Genomic DNA, 23,618 nt, shown 5'->3' on the forward strand with positions numbered 1-23,618 from the left:
TAAATCATCACCGTATACATGACATCAAAACAAATGAAATACCGTATACAAAAAGGTTGTAGTCAGTCAGTCAGACAATCCAATCCGCCAACAGATCTCCAGCGGAGAAAGGCCACGGAGAACAGAGAGGTGTAGTCCACGGAAGCAAAGAGTGGATCCGATCCTGGGTAAACTCTATTAGGCTACAAAACAACGGAATAGAGAAGCTTCGGAACGGAGGCTTGACCACATCCTCATTCACGTCTCCATCAAAAACCCCACTTTTGCGCAGCTGATGCTGGCTATTTAATTGGGAATTAAAGGGAAAGTGCCCTATTGGAAGGAGCTGCACTGAGACGGTTCAGAAAAATTCAGCGCCGGCACAGTGTGTAGCAAAATGTTTGTGTTTCTAGCTCCAACAGTGCAGCAATATCTAACAAGTAATATCTAACAATACACACAATCTAAAGTAAAGGAATGGAATTAAGAATATTGTAACGCTCGTCATTGCATGAAGAAGGAGTGGACCAAAGCGCAGCGTGGTATGTGTTCATGATAAACTGAACACTGAGACAAAATAACAAAATGGACCAAAAATGAAACAGTTCTGTCTGGTGCAGACACAAAACAGAAAACTACCCACAAAACACAGGTGGGAAAAAGCGAGACAACGATAAACAGCTGCCTCTGATTGAGAACCACACCTGAACGAAAACATAAAAATAAAGAAACTAGAATGCCCACACTAGTCACACCCTGGCCTAGCTAAACTAGAGAATAGAACCCTCTCTATGGCCAGGGCGTGACAGTACCCCCCTTGCCATGACTACTCACTGGAGGCTTCTTGCCATGGATCATCACTGGAGGCTTCGTGACATGGATCTTCACTGGAGGCTTCATGCAATGGATTATCACTGGAGGGAGGAGACGTATGGGCAGTCTGGTACGTGGAGCTGCCACAGGGCTCACCAGGCTGGGGAGACATACAGGAGGCCCTGTCCTTGGCAGAGGCACAGTGCGCAGAGCCGACGCAGGATATCCTGGGCCGTAGAGATGTACTGGAGGTCTGGGGAGCAGGGCTGGCACCATCCGTCATGGCTGGATGCTCACCCTAGCCCGGCAGATGCGGGGAGCTGGGATGTAGCACACCGGGCTAAGAACGAGTACTGGAGACACCGCATAGCACGGTGCCTGACCAGTACGATGCCCGCCACGGTGAGCATGGGAGTTGGCTCAGGTCTCCAACCCGACTCTGCCACACTCTCCGTGTGTCCCCTCCCAAAAAATGTTTGGTGCTGCCTCTCGGGCTTCCTTGCCAGCTGTGTTTGTCTCGCCGACTCCATCCTCCGGTATCCCTCTTCGCACTGCTCCATAGAATCCCAGGCGGGCTCTGGCACTCTCCCTGGGTCAACCAACCACCTTTCTACCTCCTCCCAGGTTGTCTCATACCTCTGACCATGCTGCTCCTCCACCCTGCTTGGTCCTTTGGTGGTGATGTGTAGTTCTGTAATGCTCGTCGTTGCATGAAGAAGGAGTGGACCAAAGCGCAGCGTGGTACGTGTTCATGATAATCTTTTTCAACTGAACACTGAGACAAAATAACAAAATGGAACAACATGAAACAGTTCTGTCTGGTGCAGACACAAAACAGAAAACAACTACCCACAAAACACAGGTGGGAAAAAGCTGCCTAAGTATGATTCTCAATCAGAGACGATAGACAGCTGCCTCTGATTGAGTACCACACCCGGCCAAACACAAAGAAATAGAAAACATAAAAATAAAGAAACTAGATTTGCACACCCTCGTCACACCCTGGCCTAACCAAACTAGAGAATAAAACCCTCTCTATGGCCAGGGCGTGACAAATATATAAATATTTGGATGAGCAAAATCAGAGCGGCATAGACTATGACACAGAACAGCAGTCTCAGTGTGATGATGTGGCAGGTGGCAGCGTGGTAGGCACAGCTTGTCCCACGAATTAATCATAAAAATTGAGGATTAGCTGATAACTGCAAAACAAGCATTCTGAATAATATAGAGAATCTGGAACTATTTATTGATCGGCATTTTGATATGCTTGAAAAAGAAACCGATACATCGAAGCAAACAAGAGAAGACCTTTCTTCAAGTTCTGCTAGCGAAATGGAAGGGAAGCCTTCGTCTAAAATTAAAAATGTAACATTGGAGGGCGATGTTTTTATCTCCAGAAGATAGAGCATTGCCTGCATCCATGAGCTGGATCTATTGCCTGGCTACCGAGGGACGTTGAGGCCTTATAATCAGGAATGGATTATAGTAATAAAATGATGGAAGAAATACGAGTGGAAATTAAGATATTGAAAGCTACTGTGGACTCCCTAAAAGACACTACAGATAGGCTACGGTATAATAATAAAACAATGAAAGCCAAATTACTTGATCTAAAGTGCAGAATTATGAAAAATAATATTTTGTATAATGGGAATAAAGGAGGATGAAAATGAAAACTATCAGTCAACGGAGGAAAATTCAAGGTGTTTATGAAACGTAATCTCAAGATGACCGACGAACAGGTGGAAACAATTGATTTGCAAAGGGCTCACCGTATTGGTGACAGAGCAGAGGCAAGGCCCCATCCGATCATAGCTATGCTAACCCACTACAAAATGAAAATTGCCTCATTACAACAGGGTAGGGAATTGAAGAACACCCTATTCTCTATAATGATCCATTTCTCCATTAATTAGTGGAGAGACGACGTGCCCTGTACCCCACTTTCAAAAGACTCCGAGCAGAGATGCAGAATGTTAGTCTCGTGGTCGATAAATTTTATGTAAACAATCAAATGTTCAAGGACTCGAATATTACAACGAAGCAGTCTCCGATACATATTTGCAGCGCATTACACAGTACAAATATGGATGAATTCGTTTTTTACCAAAACATTTGTTTGCATGATGGACTTTTTAAAATGTTTTATTCATGCAGCATGGAACCGTGGACTATGTGGAATTAAATTAAGGTTGGACTTGGTAATGCAGAATGGCTATGATGAACTAATCCTTTTTCTATTTAGGCAATATGGAACTTTGGACTATATGTACTTAAAATCAGGTTTTGATTTAGGGGAAGGCAAAGATGGCAGCAAAGGCTGACCTTTTTTCTTTATGGATGTTTATTTATTTCATTTGAAGATTGTACATTAGAAATACCAAAGTTGTTTTTTGTTTTTGTTTGATATGATATGGCCTAATTGTAGATGTTGGGTATATTGTGACTTAAAATCTGTTAGTGCAGCCCTTGTTCACGGATGTGAATCTGACCGATTAGCTTTTAAGATAAAACATAATAACATTACATTACATTACATTTAAGTCATTTAGCAGACGCTCTTATCCAGAGCGACTTACAAATTGGTGAATTCACCTTCTGACATCCAGTGGAACAGCCACTTTACAATAGTGCATCTAAATCATTAAGGGGGAGGGGGGTGAGAAGGATTACTTATCCTATCCTAGGTATTCCTTGAAGAGGTGGGGTTTCAGGTGTCTCCGGAAGGTGGTGATTGACTCCGCTGTCCTGGCGTCGTGAGGGAGTTTGTTCCACCATTGGGGGGCCAGAGCAGCGAACAGTTTTGACTGGGCTGAGCGGGAAATAATAAATATGAATAGATTTATTGTAGGGCTAGGATAAAGGATTATAGAATTTAATACCTGCCTAGGTTCAATCCTAAAATAATTGGTGTCATTACTCTTTTACAATTAAAAAATAAATCTCAATATAAAAATGTAAAAGATGATTATTGTTCCGATACACACGCAAAGGGAATAGGTATTGTCAACAGGGTTGTTATTGTCAACAGGGTTGTTGTCTCTATTAGTGTGTGGCGTGCTGGTTAACACGGGGATAAACTGATTAACGTTCGAAATAACACAATAACTGGCTTAGGGAAGCAATTCTCTAAGCGAGAGATAAGTATATTACATATTTCTATAAGCTTTTTATGCTACCTTTTATATTCTTGATCCTAATGATATAGGCCTAGGTGTAAAACAGCCGAGGTGATATAGCAACCACCATGGAATAAAATACTAAACGTGGGTGGTTAGAGAGAGGGTTGGTTTTACAGGTTTCCTCGCTCTGGATTATCAATACTGTATTCTTGGCTATCATTCCATGGCTGTGTCAGAGTTGAGTGTAAGTTAAACTTGGGTATTCCTTTATGGGCAGTGTGATGCCTAAGACAAATTTTTACTTGCAGTCATTAGCGGCCGTTAGAATCTATGTTAATTTATCCTTTTTTGTCGGAATACAACATGATACAATGAGGATTACATTGTCACGCCCTGGTCTTAGTATTTTGTGTTTTCTTTATTTATTTGGTCAGGCCAGGGTGTGACATGGGTTTTGGTATGTGGTGTGTTTTTGTCTTGGGGTTTTTCACAGGTATTGGGATTGTAGCTTAGTGGGGTGTTCTAGCTTAGTCTATGGCTGTCTGAAGTGGTTCTCAATCAGAGGCAGGTGTTTATTGTTGTCTCTGATTGGGAACCATATTTAGGCAGCCATATTCTTTGAGTGTGTCGTGGGTGATTGTTCCTGTTCCTGTGTTAGTTTGCACCAGTATAGGCTGTTTTGGTTTTCGTGTTACATTTGTTGTTTTTTGTATTGAGTTGTGTTCCTTGTTTCATTAAAACATGAATATAAATAGCCACGCCGCATTTTGGTCCGACTCTCCTTCACCTAAAGAAAGCCGTTACATACATGAAAAATGTATTGCAGTTGTGGACATAAAAAAGGACTGGTCTTGCGTTATATTTAGTTTGTTTTCTATAAATTTTTTCCCAAAAAATTTAACAATTGAATCCAATGAACTGAGCATGCTGGGCTGACATGCTTATATCCTTTGCTAGGACATTCTAAATATGAGCATGCATTTATAAGATTGTGCTGTTGTTATTTCTATTAATAGGATCTATTAATAGAGATATTACCATTTATTTTTTGCGGTTTCCATGTTATTTGGTTAGTTCTCTTAAAAACTTGTTGGGATAGGGGGCAGTATTTTCACTTTGGATGAATTGCGTGCCCATAGTGAACTCCATGCTACTCTGTCCTAGATTGCTAATATATGCATATTATTATTACTATTGGATAGAAAACACTCCGAAGTTTCTAAAACTGTTTGAATTATATATGTGAGTATAACATAACTCATAGGGCAGGCTATCTTCCAAACAGGAAGTGAAATTCTGAATGCGGGTCTAATTTTAAGTCATTGTCTCTTCACTTCCAAATAAGATATGGATCTGTTAGCACTTCCTACACCTTCCACTAGATGTCCTCATTCAGTAGAATGTGGAATGGAGCCTCTGGTGTGAACTTTGACCGAATGGGAGGGGAATGAGTCACTGTCCCGACAGAATGCCATTTCCTGGTTGCGCATTTGTCTGTAGATATCACCATCATTCCATTTGGCTGCAGACGAAAACGTATGCTCCGGTTGGAACGTTATTGGATATATATGAAAATAACATCCTGAAGATTGATTCTCTACTTAGTTTGACCAGTTTATTCAACCTGGAATATATATTTTTGAAGTTTTCGTCCGAGTTCTCCTGGACCAGCGTCAGCTTTTGGGCACGTGAGCTGAAAGTGCTAGCAAATGCAGCTAATTGGACACTAGTATTGGACATTATGGAACAAAACAACGATTTATTGTGGAACTAGGACTCCTTGCACAGCATTCTGATGAAAGATCATCAAAGGTAAGGGAATATTTATGATGTAATTTCGTATTTCTGTTGACTCCAACATGGCGGAGAAATATATTTACGTCTGAGCGCCGTCTCAGATTATTGCATGATAGGCTTTTTTCGTAACGTTTAAAATAAATCTGACACAGCGGTTGCATTAAGAACCAGTGTATCTTTAATTATATGTAGAACATGTATCTACATATATGTAGAACATGTAATTCCTCCAGCTATTTTGGAGGCATTTCTGAACATGGCGTCAATGTAAACCAGAGATTTGTGGATATAAATATGCATATTATCGAACAAAACATATATGTATTGTGTAACATGTCATATGAGTGTCATGTGATGAAGATTATGAAACGGTTAGTGATTCATTTTATCTCTAATTCTGCTTTTGTGACTCTTTGGCTAGGAAAAAATGGCTGTGGTTTTTTTTGGTGGTGGTCTAACATAAATATGTTGTGTTTTCGCTGTAAATCATTTTAAAAATCGGACATGATGGGTAGATTAACAAGTTGTTTATCTTTCATTTGCTGTATTGGACTTGTTAATGTGTGAAAGTTAAATATTTTGAAAGAATATTTTTGAATTCCCCACGCCACCTTTTCAGCTGAATGGGAGGGAGAGAGTTCCCCTAGGGGAACGCCTCGCCATAACAGGTTTTAAAAAGCACCCTCTTAGATATTTATGTTATCATGGGACTGCCCATATATCCCTCTGGCCAATGGCAATTGGTAGCCAAGGGTTTGCCTTAGGACGAAGAGGTGTGTCATGAGTCAGGGAGATGGGAGGATGTTTTAGTGGGTGGAATATTAGGACAATTGGAGGGTTACAAATTTGCAGCTTTTAGTAACACCCTGTTCAGGCTAGGGACAATACTGCCCCCTTTGGATAAATTGCGTGCCCATAGTAAACTGAAAAACAATCTGTCCAAAATTGCTAATATATGCATATAATAATTATTATTGAATAGAAAACACTCTAAAGCTTCTAAAACCGTTTGAATTATGTCTGTATGTAAAGCAGAACTCACAGGGCAGCTATTCTCCCAAACTCTCTCTCTCATCAAAGAAAGTTGCTCCAACTTTGACGTCATCGCCCCCACCCTTCCCAACCAGCTACGGATCTGGGAACAGTTTCTATTTCTTCAGCGCGCTCTCGTCTTTCAATGAGACGTGGAACGGAGAAAATTGTACGAGCTTTGACCGGTTGGCGGGAAAAATACTGAGGTGTCACGAGCATTTAGCTGCGCGTTCTGGCAAAAAGGGTCTCTTTGTTCCACATCGCCTGAGGAAAGTTACGTTCTTTTGATTTAATCGCCAATTGTTTTGTACGTTAATAACATCCTAAAGGTTGATTCTGCACTTAGTTTGACCAGTTTAGTCGACATATAATATGTAATTTTGAAGTTTTGATGCGCAACTGTTCGTGATCAGAAGTCCTTTTTGGTGTAATTCACCTGAAGCTGTTAGCATATGCTAATACAAAGACACACCAACTGAAACCAAACGTTATATTAGGTAAGTATAACTCCTTCCACTACATTCTGATCGAAGACCATCAAAGGTAAGGGAATATTTATGTTGTAAATTTGTATTTCTGTTGACTCCAACATAGCAGAGAAATATTACTTATGTCTGAGCGCCGTCTCAGATTATTGAATAGTGAACGAATTCTGTAACGTTAAAAATAAATGTAACACAGCGGTTGAATTAAGAAGCAGTGTATCTTTCTAAATATATATAGAACATGTATATTTAGTCAAAGTTTATGATGTGTATTGCTGTTATCTGGCGTTATCTGTCGGAGCTATTTATAATTTCTCTGGACATTTCTGTAGCATTTTTTGAACATGGCTCAATGTAAACGGAGATTTATGGATATAAATTGCATATTATTTAAAAAAACATAAATGTACTGTGTAACATGTGCTATTACTGTCATCTGATGAAGATTTTCAAAAGGTTAGTGAATTATTTTAATTTTAATCCTGCGTTTGTGATTGTGCTATTTGCATGACAATGTGGCTACATATTGTATGTTTTCCTAGTGGTGATTTGATATACATATGTGCTATGTTTTCGCCGTAAAACATTTTAGAAATCTGACTCGCTGGGTAGATGAACAAGGTGTTTATCTTTCATTTGAGCTATTGGACTTGTTAATGTGTGGAGGTTAAATATTTCTAAGAATATTTCTGTGCGCCATCTTTTGAGTTGAGCATGGGGGGTGTGTCCCTAGAGACCCCTGTATCCTCAACAAGTTTAACAGTGCAAGTATTATGCTACAGCTGTATGGACACCATCATCATGGTGCTTTCTAATGGTAAGTTTGCAAACATTGGTTGTGGTAAGTATAATTGAAAATGGGGTATCATTATGGTAAGTGGGGAAATAAGTATAGCCAGTTGTAATTCTAATGGCTAAGCAGATCATAAAAAATAAGATACATTTTTACATGGCTAAAAGAGAAAGAATATAATATCTATTGTTTACAGGAAACTCCTACAAATATAGATGAGGTTGGGTGATGTAAGGGATTTCCTCCTCTTCGTCTGAAGAGGAGAGGTGAGAAGGATCGGAGGACCAATATGCGGCATGGTACCGTAATTGCTGGACTATTAAGCGCACCTGAATATAAACCGCACCCACTGAATTATTAAAAAATATGTATTTTGTACATAAATAAGCCGCACATGTCTATAAACCGCAGGTGCCTAATGGTACATTGAAACCAATTAACTTTACACAGCCTTTAAACGAAACACGGCTTGTAACAAAAATAAATAGGCTTTAACAAAACACGGCTTGTAACAAAAATTAAAACAGTAGCCTACCAAGAAAGTCATTGGTCACTATCTTCCTCCTCCTGTGCACTGAAACCACTGAAGTCATCTCCTTCGGTGTCGGAGTTGAATAGCCTCAGAATTGCTTCATCCGATGTTGGATCATTTTCATTGTCGCTCTCGTCACTTTCATCCAGAGGCAAATACCCCGCTGAGCTCATGCTGCCCCTTCAACACGCAGCAGTCCAGCCTTTCGAAACCCGTTGATGATAGTGGATTTTTTTACAATGCTCCACGCTGTCAGGACCCACCGGCAGACTTGACCATAAGTTGCTCTTCGCATGCGGCCCGTTTTAGTGAAGGATTTCTCCCCACTTGACATCCAAACCTCCCACTGAACACGGAGCACCACCTTAAATGCACGATTTACACTGATGTCGAGTGGCTGCAAATACTTTGGGCCATCTGCTTTTCTTCCCTCTGAAAGGTTTGTTGTCTTTTTGCACTGAGTCAGTTCCTCACGCTGCTGTTTACAAAGTCTTATAATCGACTCATTAAGGCCAATCTCCCATGCAGCAGCTCTATTTCCTTTTCCAACAGCCAGATCGATCGCCTTCATCTTGAAAGCTGCATCATATGCATTTCTCCGTGTCTTTGCCATGATGAGGATGACAAAATTACTACCGTAATCAGAATGATGGGAAGTTTGAGCGCGCTCGATTTACGTCACATTATGTGACGGTGCTCAGTTTTTTGGCAGCATGAATCTTGTGAAAGCGGGAAAAATCCATAAATTAGCCACGTCATTGTATAAACCGCGAGGTTCAAAGTGTGGGAATAAAGTAGGGGCTTATAGTTCGGATATTACGGTAAGTGTCCATGGTTCCTTTTAATAAGAAATTCTCAACATGAACAACTGAATACAAAAACAATAAACGTGGAACGAACGAAAACCCAAACAGTACCGTGTGGTGAAAAACACAGACACGGAAACAAACACCCAAAAACAAACAGTGAAACCCAGGCTACCTAAGTATGATTCTCAATCAGAGACAACTAATGACACCTAATGACACCTGCCTCTGACAAGGCCAAAACATAGAAATCCCAAAATCATAGAAAAACAAACATAGACTGCCCACCCTAACTCACGCCCTGACCATACTAAATAATGACAAAACAAAGGAAATAAAGGTCCAAACGTGACAGTACCTCCCCCCCTCAAAGGTGCGGACTTTGGCCGCAAAACCTTAACCTATAGGGGAGGGTCTGGGTGGGCATCTGTCCGCGGTGGCGGCTCTGGCACGGGACGTGGACCCCACTTCACCACAGTCTTTCTCCGCCTCATTGTCCGCCTCCGTGGCCTCCTAAACACGGTGACCCTTCTAGTGAGGGGCAGCTCGGGACTGAGGGACAGCTCGGGACTAAGGGGCAGCTCGGGACTGAGGGGCAGCTCGGGACTGAGGGGAAGGTGGGGACTGAGGGGCAGCTCGGGACTGAAGGCCAGATCCTGGCTGACTGACGGCTCTGGCAGATCCTGGCTGACTGGCGGCTCTTGCAGATCCTGGCTGACTGGCGGCTCTTGCAGATCCTGGCTGAATAGCGGCTCTGGAAGATCCTGGCTGACTGGCGGCTCCGGCGGCTCCATGCTTACTGGCGGCTCCGGCGGCTCCATGCTAACTGGCGGCTCTGGCGGCTCCATGCTGACAGGCGGCTCTGGCGGCTCCATGCAGACTGGCGGCTCTGGCGGCTCTACTAAATAATGACAAAACAAAGGAAATAAAGGTCAGAACGTGACAGGTGGAAAAAGGACTGGGAGGGAGAAAAGAAATTCTAAGTGTTTCCTTTCAAATGGTACTAAGAAAATGCATATCCTTGCTTCAGGGCCTGAGCTACAGGCAGTTAGATTTGGGTATGTCATATTAGGTGAAAATTGAAAAAAGGGGTCTGATCCTTAAGAGGTTCATATACGGTGGGGCAAAAAGTATTTAGTCAGCCACCAATTGTGCAAGTTCTCCCACTTAAAAAGATGAGAGAGGCCTGTAATTTTCATCATAGGTACACTTCAACTATGACAGACAAAATAAGAAAAAAAATCATGGTGGAAAAATAAGTATTTGGTCAATAACAAAAGTTTATCTCAAGTTTATCTGAAAAATTTGTAATATACCCTTTGTTGGCCATGACAGAGGTCAAACGTTTTCTGTAAGTCTTCACAAGGTTTTCACACACTGTTGCTGGTATTTTGGCCCATTCCTCCATGCAGATCTCCTCTAGAGCAGTGATGTTTTGGGGCTGTTGCTGGGCAACACGGACTTTCAACTCTCTCCAAAGATTTTCTATGGGGTTGAGATCTGGAGACTGGCTAGGCCACTCCAGGACCTTCTTACGAAGCCACTCCTTCATTGCCCGGGCGGTGTGTTTGGGATCATTGTCATGCTGAAAGACCCAGCCACGTTTCATCTTCAATGCCCTTGCTGATGGAAGGAGGTTTTCACTCAAAATCTCACAATACATGGCCCCATTCATTCTTTCCTTTACACGGATCAGTCGTCCTGGTCCCTTTGCAGAAAAACAGCCCTAAAGCATGATGTTTCCACCCCCATGCTTCACAGTAGGTATGGTGTTCTTTGGATGCAACTCAGCATTCTTTGTCCTCCAAACACGACGAGTTGAGTTTTTACCAAAAAGTTCTATTTTGGTTTCATCTGACCATATGATATTCTCCCAATCTTCTTCTGGATCATCCAAATGCTCTCTAGAAAACTTCAGACGGGCCTGGACATGTACTGGCTTAACAAGCCATAAAACAGAAAAGATAGAACAAATATTACAACAAATGTTATGGTTAAACTCAAATATACTGATTAATGAAAAAACATTCATCTAACATTCAGCCATCAATCCACGGTTTCTGTTTAGGGTAGGTTTTAATAGTCAAATTGGGTACAACATCTCATTTACATTTACCTTTAAGTCATTTAGCAGACACTCTTATCCAGAGCGACTTACAAATTGGTGAATTCACCTTCTGACAACTCCTATACACTTCCTGATAAACTCTGTCACCGTATCAGTATATTTGTCTATGTTGTTCTTGTGGGCTGCACGACACATATCCCAGTCCGCTTGATCAAAACAATCTTGAAGCATCGATTCCAATTGGTCAGACCAGCGTTGAATAGTCATTAGCATGGGTACTTTCTGTTTGAGTTTCTGCCTATAGAAAGGGAGTCGTGATAGGCATCCCGGTAATGTTTTCCTCAAATTTGCTTTGTTGAAATCCCCAGCTACAATACATGCGGCCTTAGCATATGTGGTTTCCAGTTTGCATAAAGTCCAATAAAGTTATTTGAGGGCCATTGTGGTATAGGGTTGAGGAGGAAGATACACAGCTGTGACTATAACCGAAGAGAATTGTCTTGGGAGGTAATGTGTTTGGCATTTGATTGTGAGGTATTCTACAGTGGTTTGTCCTTTATTAAAAGTTGCAGCGTACCGCAACGCAGCTTGCATGGTGACGCAGAATTCTATGGCACGTTATTTATGTGTGAACCACTTATACCATTAATGCTAGTTAGTGCTAGTTTGACCACCAGAGGGCATCTCTGAGAAGCATTTGATAGCCTTCAATTGTCACTGTGCTAGAGCATTTAAAACATTTTTTGTAAGAACATAGTATATGGGACTGATTTTAAGAAATATTGCTTAATTAATTTGATCAATATTATGGTGTTTCTATTCCAAGAAAAATTAAAAAAAAATCATCTGGGTTTCCATTAGGATGGAATGAAAAATATGGTGCTGTACACTGTGACGGTCGCGAGTAGGCTACAGTACTGGGCTATTTAGCTAAAGAATCCCTGTGTTGTGCGGGCACATGGGAGACCGGGGTTCAATTCCCCAATGGAGAGGAAGGAGTAGGCTGCCCTTGAAAAAAAAAATTCTTAACTGACTTTCCTAGTTAAATAAAGGTTACTCTAAGAACATAACATTTCTACACGCTAATTGTATAATTGTAGTCTAACCAATACACAAACAGATATCCATTCAAAATAAAATCTCATTGATTTGTCAAGATCAGTCCCCATGCTTGTCTCAGAGCAGTGTGAAATGGTGCTAAAATAGTTGTAGGTTATTGCTTCAAATCCTTTTGCTTCTAACTTCAATTTGCTCTTCAAATAAATAAACCTACACCACTTTTAACAGCACATTGCTCAACACTAGTGAGACTCATATCGCCTAGGCCTACAGCATATCGGCCTACAGCATATCGAAAAATATGACGTGAATCTCCGCCAATAATTACATATGGAGGATTGGAGGATATTCCCCCCCCCTTCCCCATGGGCTAGGTCTGTCTTCTGTGCATGGCTCTGCGGCTCATCCCGTGCCCCCGGCCTTGAACCTCCCTTGCTTTCAGTGGATACACCTGGAGAACTGCAAGGCAATCCTGTTGTGCGCCACATGGGAGCCATGACCAATAAGACCAATATATATTGTCCTGCTGTCCCTGACCATAGTTTGCTTTGTATGTTTCTATGTTTTGGTTGGTCAGGGTGTGATCTGAGTGGGCATTCTATGTTGGATGTCTTGTTTGTCTATTTCTATGTCTGGCCTGATATGGTTCTCAATCAGAGACAGGTGTTAGTCATTGTCTCTGATTGGGAACCATATTTAGGTATCCTGGGTTTCACTGTGTGTTTGTGGGTGATTGTTCCTGTCTCTGTGTTTTCACCAGATAGGACTGTTTAGGTTTTCACACATTTATTGTTTTTTGTTAGTTATTTCATGTCGAGTTCCTTTATTAAAGAACATGAATAACCACCACGCTGCCTTTTGGTCCACTTCTCTTTCACCAGAGGAAAACCCTTACACCTGCTACTAACAGGGTAAATAATATATCTCTGAGAACGTCCAAGGAGCTTTTATATAAATTAATCATAATAATAATCACTTTGTTTCAAAAAATATATATATTTTGGAGATTATTTTGTTTTCAAATAACATAAAATGAGCGATAAAAAGGCCATTCTTGAACATGGGGTGAGACATTGTTACATTGTTATTTGTAAATAAAGCTAGTTTGTTATTTAGAATTATTTATTTCTGTTTCTAGGGGGAGAGAAACTAAAAAACTACAGTCATCTCATGAGTCTCCCAGTCGAGGCTGACACAGGTATTGAACCAACATCTGTAGCAACACAGCTTGCACTGCCTTAGACCGTTGCACCACTCAGGCACTGTACAACATGACCGGTCGGGAGTGGGCTACACTACTACAGCAAGAGCAAAATAATCCTAACAAAATTAAAAAAATAAAAAAACCTTAGTGTGATAGTTTTAGTAAGTTATACTGAAGTCGTGTACAATATTCAGTTCCTATTTAGGCTTATGTCGCCCATTCATTGTCAGTTAGAGACACATTAGGACCCAAAAGCATAATCAATGCTCTAACTCCCCCTTGCGCTGGTCTGGAGCAATGAAGTGGTGACACAGGGTACAGTACTAAATCACAAATGACCTCTATGTCCAGAGAGGCTCAATTGCTCAAAGTATTTGAAAGGAAACACATACTGTTTGAACCCAGGTCTGCTTTTCATACAGGACTTGTATGTGTCATGATTTTCTGCTTCCTACAGTTTTCTTCGCAGTATGCAGATTTGAAAATCAAACAGTTAACCCCAGATGCAGTCCTGGATAGTTTTATTTCCGGCTGAATGGTTGGCCTCGAGTTCTCCAGTAGCTCCTTATTGCAAGGACCCCTAATGTCACTAGGATCAGATCATTTAAAATACAGTACATATCAAATACTTGATTAATCAAATTAAATAACAAACAACATTTCTGAACTTGTGTGTGCTTGTATGAATTCTGCATGCATATTTAAAAGGGACAACTGTAGGGGCTAAAATACTATTATTAGTTTGTATATAAAGCACTGAATATTCCAAGCTCCCTATTATAAGGAGCTCCCCCCATCTAACCAGGGGTCCACGTTGCTTGGAGTTGGTTTTGGCCGAACCTCCTATATAACAGTATAACAGTAGAGTGAAAATATTAAACAGCCTGCAAATAGAGAGTCATTCAAATCCTTCTTAGTACTAAAGTGAGGTTTGTCCACACTCATGCCAAATTATTATAGTATAGCTTAATATTCTGTGGCAGGGATGGTGAAATGCTTGAGGTTGAAAATGACATTTCCGTATCATCCTTGGGAATAGAATGGAATGAAAAACGACATAGATGCTCAAAAGGACAGTGTGTTCCCACTTTTCACTTGACTCAAAACATATGTGGATTAGAACGAGGACATTTTCACATCTGCCCTATGGAAAAAGGCTGTGAAAATTAATACATGTCGTTTTTTTAAAGTTCTAGTAGAAAGAAAAGAGCAGACAAACCACCAGAGAGCAATTACATAATTGTGAAATGTTTAATAAGTAACGAGGGCTTCCAGACATGTACCTCTGATGTCTGAGGTGTGCATTCTGTAGTACGGTGTACATTTTAGGACCTCAGCAAGGATGGGTGAAACCTGAGGCTGTGGATGCCCACAAATGTAAACCGTACTGCAGACCAGTTGCAAAGGCTTTTTCAATTGATTACGTTGAGAATATTAGAGGAACAAGATTTTGTCACTACCTTGACTATTACCCAACGCATCACCGGGGGCAAACTACCTGCCCTCCAGGACACCTCACCACCCGATGTTACAGGAAGGCCATAAAGATCATCAAGGACAACAACCACCCGAGCCACTGCCTGTTCACCCCGCTATCATCCAGAAGGCGAGGTCAGTACAGGTGCATCAAAGCTGGGACTATCTCAAGGCCATCAGACTGTTAAACAGCCACCACTAACATCGAGTGGCTGCTGCCAACACACTGACTCAACTGCAGCCACTTTAATAATCGGAATTGATGGGAAATTATGTAAAATATATCACTAGCCACTTTAAACAATGCTACCTAATATAATGTTTACATACCCTACATTATTCATCTCATATGTATACGTATATACTGTACTCTATATCATCTACTGCATCTTTATGTAATACATGTATCACTAGCCACTTTAACTATGCCACTTTGTTTACATACTCATCTCATATGTATATACTGTACTCGATACCATCTACTGTATCTTGCCTATGCTGCTCTGTACCATCACTCATTCATATATGCTTTATCCCCTTACACTTGTGTGTATTAGACAGTAGTTTTGGAATTGTTAGTTAGATTACTTGTTGGTTATTACTGCATTGTCGGAACTAGAAGCACAAGCATTTCGCTACACTCGCATTAACATCTGCTAACCATGTGCAGGTGACAATTTAAATTTGATTTGATTTGATTTTGAAGTGATGTTGTCTTTTGGCCATATACATGGATGAGATTGTGGTCCTGTAGATATATGGTAAAAAGCTGAGGAATACTTCTGTTGGGGAAAGTGTAGGCCCTTTCTTTCTTGGACTGTGACTCATTTGTCATGACGAAAGGGGGCAGCTTTGCACGCGAGGTCACCTTGATCTTCTAGAGGTCAGTGGAGGGCGTGAGGGACGTCATTGCTGACCCAGATGAAAAAGAGCCATTGATTGAAAGTGTTGCCTCTGATGATTGAGGTGGTGGGTATATGGCGCCCTTTGTAGAGAGAACGGAGGTGAGGAAAAATAGCAGCAGGGACCTTACCTGATCAAGGAGAATATGAATGGCCCATGATAGATCACCAGCAAGACTAACGTCATCGCCAGCAGTTCAGTGATGGTACTTCACTAAACGCCTCTGTTGCTGACCAACTACGGAAGAAAGCTATCTTTACCAGTAGTATGGGCTTATAATGGGTACATCACTCACATAATAGTGTGGTGTTTGCGTTTCCATTCTTTAGCTAGCTAACTAACTAGAAGAACGAGAAAACAGTAGGCCAAGTTGAACTGGTGAACCAGGTTTTAAGGCCCTTAAAGCATAGGCTAATAGAGGTTATTAGAGTAAGCATCTGACTTACTCTAATAACTTGGTGGAACTCAGAGAAAAGGTTATCACTGTTCATTCAGTCTCGGTCTAACTCACTCTTGCTCATATCCCCCTCAACCCCCAAAACTAGTGGCCTATCAGCTATCTGAACTAGGGGCAACATCCTCCCCCATTCTTTCCCCATGAGCAGGGCATGCTCACCAGTTTCTTCAGATTGTAAACTACTCATTGTAGTGTTGTTGTGTGGAAGTAGAAGGCAGTACTAGTAATGTCACGTTATATAAGTAATGGTTTTTAGAATGACTTCTATGCACAGTTAAATGTTATTGTAGCAAACCACTAGAACTATCATGTGGGGGACATGATAGACCTAGTGGGTCGCTACAATAGCTTTAGACTGTGCAAAGAAGTCAATCAATCAATCAAATGTATTTATAAAGGCCTTTTTACATCAGCCAATGTCACAATGTGCTACACAGAAACCCAGCCTAAAACCCAAAACAGCAAGCAATGCAGATGAAGAGGCACGGTGGCTAGGAAAAACTCCCAAGAAAGGCAGGAACCTAGGAAGAAACCTAGAGAGGAACCAGGCTCTGAGGCGTGGCCAGTCCTCTTCTGGCTGTGCCGGGTGGAGATTATAACAATAAATGGCCAAGATGTTCAAACGTACATAGATGACCAACAAGGTCAAATAATAATAAGAATCACAGTGGTTGTAGAGGGTGCAACAGGTCAGCACCTCAGGAGTAAATGTCAGTTGGATTTTCATAGCCGAGCAATCAGAGTTAGAGACAGCAGGTGGGGTAGAGAGACAGAGCCGAAAACTGCAGGTCCGGGACAAGGTAGCATGTCCGGTGAACAGGTCAGGGTTCCATAAGCCACAGGCAGAACAGTTGAAACTGGAGCAGCAGCACGAACAGGTGGACTGGGGACAGCAAGGAGTCATCAGGCCAGGTAGTCCTGAGGCATGGTCCCAGGGCTCAGGTCCTCCGGGAGGGGAGAGGGAGAGGGAGAAGGAGAGGAAGCATACTAAATAACTTCTTGACGCTACCCATCCCTTAAGCGGGATAATTGTCATCAGCATCCGCTGAATAGCATAGCGCCCCAGTCAAATAATATTACTAAAAATATTCATATTCATGAAATCACAAGTGCAACATTGCAAAATACAGCTTAGCCTTTTGTTAATCCACCTGTCGTCTCAGATTTTGAAATTATGCTTTACAGCGAAAGCAATCCAAGCGTTTGTGTAAATTTATCGATCGCATGACAAAACATTAAGTACACTTAGCATCAGGTAGCTTGCTCACAAAAATCAGAAAAGCAATCAAATTTATCGTTTACCTTTGATGATCTTCGGATGTTTTCACTCACGAGACTCCCACAACAAATGTTCCTTTTGTTCCATAAAGATTATTTTCACATCCAAAATACCTCCGTTTGTTTGGCGCATTATGTTCAGAAATCCACAAGTAAGAGCGGTCACGACAACGCAGACAAATTCCAAATAATATCCGTAATGTCCACAGAAACATGTCAAACGTTTTTTATAATCAATCAATCCTCAGGTTGTTTTTAAAATATATAATCGATAATATATCAACCGCAACGGTCTTGTTCAGTAGGAGAGGGAAACGAAATGGCTGTCCGAACTCTTTTGCGCAAAACTCATGTGACCACCTGACGTGATGTTATCTTTCTGGCTCATTTTTCAAAATAAAAGCCTGAAACTATGTCTGAAGACTGTTGATACCTTGAGGAAGCGATAGGAAAATTAATCTGGTTGATTTCCCTTTAAATGGAGCAATGGGAGGCTATGGAACATGGAGTTTTCAAAATAGATGCCACTTCCTGGTTTGATTTTTCTCAGGGTTTCGCCTGCAATATCAATACTCACAGAAAATATTTTGACTGTTTTGGAAACTTTAGAGTGTTTTCTATCCTAATCTGTCAATTATATGCATATTCTAGCATCTGGTCCTCAGAAATAGGCCATTTACTTTGGGAATGTTATTTTTCCAAACATAAAAATAATGCCCCCTAGCTTCAAGAGGTTTTAAAACAGGACACACTATAAGACAGGAGAAATACTCCAGATATAACAAACTGACCCTAGCCCCCACCATATAAACTATTTCAGCATAAATACTGGAGGCTGAGACAGGAGGGGTCGGGAGACACTGTGGCCTCGTCCGACGATACCCCCGGACAGGGCCAACCAGGCTGGATATAAACCCATCCACTTTGCAAAAGCACAGCCCCCACACCACTAGAGGGATATCTTCAAACCACCAACTTACTACACTGAGACAAGGCTGAGCATAGCCCACGAAGATCTCCCCTATGGCACGAACCCGAGGGGGGCGCCAAACCCGGACAGGAAGATTACGTCAGTGACTCAACCCACTCAGATGATGCTGCACCCCTCCTAGGGATGGGATGGAAGAGCACCAGTAAGCCAGCCTCCCATAATAGGGTTAGAGAAAAAGAATCCCGTTGGAGAGAGGGGAACTGGCCAGGCAGAGACAGCATGGGTGGTTCATCGCTCCAGTGCCTCTCCATTAAACTTCACACCCCTGGGCCAGGCTACACTTAATCATAGGTCCTACTGAAGAGACGAGTCTTCAATATAGACTTAAAGGACGAGACCGAGTCTACGTCTCTCACATGGATAAGCAGACGATTCCATAAAAATTGAGCTCTATAGGAGAAAGTCCTGTCTCCAGCTGTTTGCTTAGCAATTCTAGGGACAATAAGTAGGTCTGCGTCTTGTGACAGTAGCGTATGTAGAGATAGGTAGGAGCAAGCCCATGTAATGCTTTGTAGGTTAGCAGTTAAACCTTGAAATCAGCCCTAGCCTTAACAGGAAGCCTGTGTAGATAGGCTAGCACTGGAGTAATATGACCACATTTTTGGGGTTCGTGTCAAGATTCTAGCAGCCATTTTTAGCACTAACTGAAGTTTATTTAGTGCTTTATCCGGGTAGCGGAAAAGTGGAGCATTGCGGTAGTCTAATCTAGAGGTTACAAAAGCATGGATTAACTTTTATGCATCATTTTTGGACAGAAAGTTTCGAATCAAATCAAATGAAAGTGACATCAAATGACAGTAGAAAAAAAAGAAAAAAAGAGAGTCTATAGGCATGAGGAGGAAGGCGAATAATTACAATTTTGCAGATTAACACTGGAGTGATAAATGATCAGATGGTCATGTACAGGTAAAGATATTGGTGTGCAAAAGAGCAGAAAAGTAAATAAATATAAACAGTATGGGGAAGAGGTAGGTAAAATTGGGTGGGCTATTTACCGATAGACTATGTACAGCTGCAGCGATCGGTTAGCTGCTCAGATAGCAGATGTTTGAAGTTGGTGAGGGAGATAAAAGTCTCCAACTTCAGCGATTTTTGCAATTCATTCCAGTCACAGGCAGCAGAGAACTGGAACGAAAGGCGGCCAAATGAGGTGTTGGCTTTAGGGATGATCAGTGAGATTCACCTGCTGGAGCGCGTGCTATGGGTGGGTGTTGACATCGTGACCAGTGAACTGAGATAAGGCGGAGCTTTACCTAGCATGGACTTGTAGATGACCTGGAGCCAGTGGGTCTGGTGATGAATATGTAGCGAGGGCCAGCCGACTAGAGCATACAGGTCGCAGTGGTGGGTGGTATAAGGTGCTTTACTAACAAAACGGATGGCACTGTGATAAACTGCATCCAGTTTGCTGAGTAGAGTGTTGGAAGCTATTTTGTAGATGACATTGCCGAAGTCGAGGATCGGTAGGATAGTCAGTTTTACTAGGGTAAGTTTGGCGGCATGAGTGAAGGAGGCTTTGTTGCGGAATAGAAAGCCGACTCTAGATTTGATTTTAGATTGGAGATGTTTGATATGAGTCTGGAAGGAGAGTTAACAGTCTAGCCAGACACCTAGGTACTTATAGATGTCCACATATTCTAGGTCGGAACCATCCAGGGTGGTGATGCTAGTCGGGCGTGCGGGTGCAGGCAACGAACGGTTGAAAAGCATGCATTTGGTTTTACTAGCGTTTAAGAGCAGTTGGAGGCCACGGAAGGAGGGTTGTATGGCATTGAAGCTTGCTTGGAGGTTAGATAGCACAGTGTCCAAGGACGGGCCGGAAGTATACAGAATGGTGTCGTCTGCATAGAGGTGGATCAGGGAATCGCCCGCAGCAAGAGCAACATCATTGATATATACAGAGAAAAGAGTCGGCCCGAGAATTGAACCCTGTGGCACCCCCATAGAGACTGCCAGAGGACCGGACAGCATGCCCTCCAATTTGACAAACTGAACTCCATCTGCAAAGTAGTTGGTGAACCAGGCAAGGCAGTCATCAGAAAAACCAAGGCTACTGAGTCTGCCGATAAGAATATGGTGATTAACAGAGTCGAAAGCCTTGGCAAGGTCGATGAAGACGGCTGCACAGTACTGTCTTTTATCGATGGCAGTTATGATATCGTTTAGTACCTTGAGCGTGGCTGAGGTGCACCCGTGACCGGCTCGGAAACCAGATTGCACAGCGGAGAAGATATGGTGGGATTCGAGATGTTCAGTGACCTGTTTGTTGACTTGGTTTTCGAAGACCTTAGATAGGCACGGCAGGATGAATATAGGTCTGTAACAGTTTGGGTCCAAGGTGTCTCCCCCTTTGAAGAGGGGGATGGCTGAGGCAGCTTTCCAAACCTTGGGGATCTCAGACAATATGAAAGAGAGGTTGAACAGGCTGGTAATAGGGGTTGCAACAATGGCGGCGGATAGTTTCAGAAATAGAATGTCCAGATTGTCAAGCCCAGCTGATTTGTACGGGTCCAGGTTTTGCAGCTCTTTCAGAACATCTGCTATCTGGATTTGGGTGAAGGAGAACCTGGAGAGGCTTGGGCGAGTAGCTGCGGGGGGGGGCGGAGCTGTTGGCCGAGGTTGGAGTAGCCAGGAGGAAGGCATGGCCAGCCATTGAGAAATGCTTGTTGAAGTTTTCGATAATCATGGATTTATCGGTGGTGACCGTGTTACCGAGCCTCAGTGCAGTGGGCAGCTGGGAGGAGGTGCTCTTGTTCTCCATGGACTTCACAGAACTGTTTGGAGTTGGAGCTACAGGATGCAAATTTCTGCCTGAAGAAGCTGGCCTTTGCTTTCCTGACTGACTGCGTGTATTGTTTCCTGACTTCCCTGAACAGTTGCATATCGCGGGGACTATTCGATGCTATTGCAGTCCGCCACAGGATGTTTTTGTGCTGGTTGAGGGCAGTCAGATCTGGAGTGAACCAAGGGCTATATCTATTCTTAGTTCTGCATTTTTTGAACGGAGCATGCTTATCTAAAATGGTGAGGAAGTTACTTTAAAAGAATGACCAGGCATCCTCAACTGACGGGATGAGGTCAATGTCCTTCCAGGATACCCGGGCCAGGTCGATTAGAAATGCCTGCTCACAGAAGTGTTTTCGGGAGCATTTGACAGTGATGAGGGGTGGTCGTTTGACTGCGGATCCGTAGCGGATGCAGGCAATGAGGCAGTGATCGCTGAGATCCTGATTGAAGACAGCGGAGGTGTATTTGGAGGGCCAGTTGGTCAGGATGACGTCTATGAGGGTGCCCTTGTTTACAGATTTAGGGTTGTACCTGGTGGGTTCCTTGATGATTTGTGTGAGATTGAGTGTTAACTTCTTCGATATAGGGGGCGCTCTTTTAATTTTTGGATGAAAAACTTTCCCATTTTAAACAAGACATTTTGTCACGAAAAGATGCTCGACTATGCATATAATTGACAGCTTTGGAAAGAAAACACTCTGACATTTCCAAAACTGCAAAGATATTGTCTGTGAGTGCTCATGTTATAGAACTCATGTTACAGAAAAAACCCAGATAAAAATACAATCAGGAAGTGCCACATTTTTTGAAACCGCCTCATGGCAATGACTCCTTATATGGCTGTGGAGGAGCTAAGAGTCAGCTTACCTTTTCCACGTTTTCCCCAAGGTGTCTGCAGCATTGTGACGTATTTGTAGGCATATCATTGGAAGATTGACCATAAGAGACTACATTTACCAGGTGGTCGCTTGGTGTCCTCCGTCGCAATTATTGCGTAATCTCCAGCTGCAGTATTTTTCCGTTTTCTTCTGATGAGAAGCCACTGATAGATTGTCGAATAGATATGTGAAAAACACCTTGAGGATTGATTCTAAACAACGTTTGTCATGTTTCTGTCGATAATATGGAGCTAATTTGGAAAAAAGTTCGGCACTGTAAGTGACTGCATTTTCGTTTTTTTTTTCTTAGCCAAACGTGATAAACAAAAAGGAGCTATTTCTCTTACACAAATAATCTTTTTGGAAAAACTGAACATTTGCTATCTAACTGAGAGTCTCGTCATTGAAAACATCCAAAGTTCTTAAAAGGTAAATTATTTTATTTGAATGCTTTTCTTGTTTTTGTGAAAATGTTGCCTGCTGAATGCTAGGCTTAATGCTATGCTAGGCTATCAATACTCTTACACAAATGCTTGTGTAGCTTTGGTTAAAGCATATTTTGAAAATCTGAGATGACAGTGTTGTTAACAAAAGGCTAAGCTTGTGTTTCAATATATTTATTTAATTTCACTTGCGATTTCCATGAATAGGAAACGTTGCATTATGGTAATGAGCTTGAGGCTATGATTACGCTCCCGGATACGGGATTGTTCGACGCTAGAGGTTAAGCATATCCCAGTTTAGGTCACCTAACAGAACAAACTCTGAAGCTAGATGGGGGGCAATCAATTCAATCAATTCACAAATGTGTCCAGGGCACAGCTGGGAACTGAAGGGGGTCGGTAGTAGCAGGCGGCAACAGTGAGAAACTTATTTCTGGAGAAATTAATTTTTAAAATTAGTAGTTTGAACTGTTTGGGTATGGACCTGGAAAGTATGACATTACTTTGCAGGCTATCTCTGCAGTAGACTGCAACTCCTCCCCCTTTGGCAGTTCTATCTTGATGGAAAATGTTATAGTTGGGTATGGAAATCTCAGAATTTTAGGTGGCCTTCCTGAGCCAGGATTCAGACACGGCAAGGACATCAGGGTTAGCAGAGTGTGCTAAAGCAGTGAGTAAAACAAACTTAGGGAGGAGGTTTCTGATGTTGACA

Source organism: Oncorhynchus masou, chromosome 3 (assembly GCF_036934945.1).
Source record: "Oncorhynchus masou masou isolate Uvic2021 chromosome 3, UVic_Omas_1.1, whole genome shotgun sequence".
NCBI lineage: Eukaryota > Metazoa > Chordata > Actinopteri > Salmoniformes > Salmonidae > Oncorhynchus > Oncorhynchus masou.